Below are 674 nucleotides of genomic sequence, written 5' to 3' on the forward strand. Positions count from 1 at the left end.
CCCTTTTTTTTTTTAAATCCTCTTCTTTCTTTTTTCAACCAACTTTTTATCTTATCAATTCCTTTTATAAAATCTTTTATAATTTTCATCTTTACAGTCATATTCCATTCCTGCATTGCATTTACCCTTCTTTTTGTACATATAGAAGTTTTTCTTTCTTTAAAATTTTGGGAGGCACTTTCTTCTAACAGACCAAAATACGCCCAAAATCTAGTGTGTGGCACTGCTCTGTGCACCAGCCTGATCATATTTGATCATATTCTGTCTCTTTTTGTTTGTTTTTATCTTTTTCTTTTTTCTCTCTTTCCCTTTCTTTTCCCCCAGTTTCAGGGTGGAAAAACATTTACCATGCTAATGGACACCAAAAGAAAGCTGGGTGGCAATCCTTATATCAGACATATGAGATTTTATACCAAAGACTGTAATAAGAGATGAGGAAGGACACTATATCCTACTTAAAGGCTCTATGCAACAAGAAGATCTAACAATCGTAAATATCTATGCCCCTAACATGGGAGCAGCCAATTATATAAGCGAATTAATAACAAAAGCAAAGAAACAAATCAACAACAATACAATAATGGTGGGGGACTTTAACACCCCCTGACTGAAATGAACAGATCATCTAAGCAAAAGATCAACAAGGAAATAAAGACTTTAAATGACACACTGGA

The sequence above is a fragment of the Callorhinus ursinus genome, unplaced genomic scaffold, assembly GCF_003265705.2.
Source record: "Callorhinus ursinus isolate GAN/ISIS: 27379988/994484 unplaced genomic scaffold, GSC_fseal_2.0 scaffold7, whole genome shotgun sequence".
NCBI classification, from domain to species: domain Eukaryota; kingdom Metazoa; phylum Chordata; class Mammalia; order Carnivora; family Otariidae; genus Callorhinus; species Callorhinus ursinus.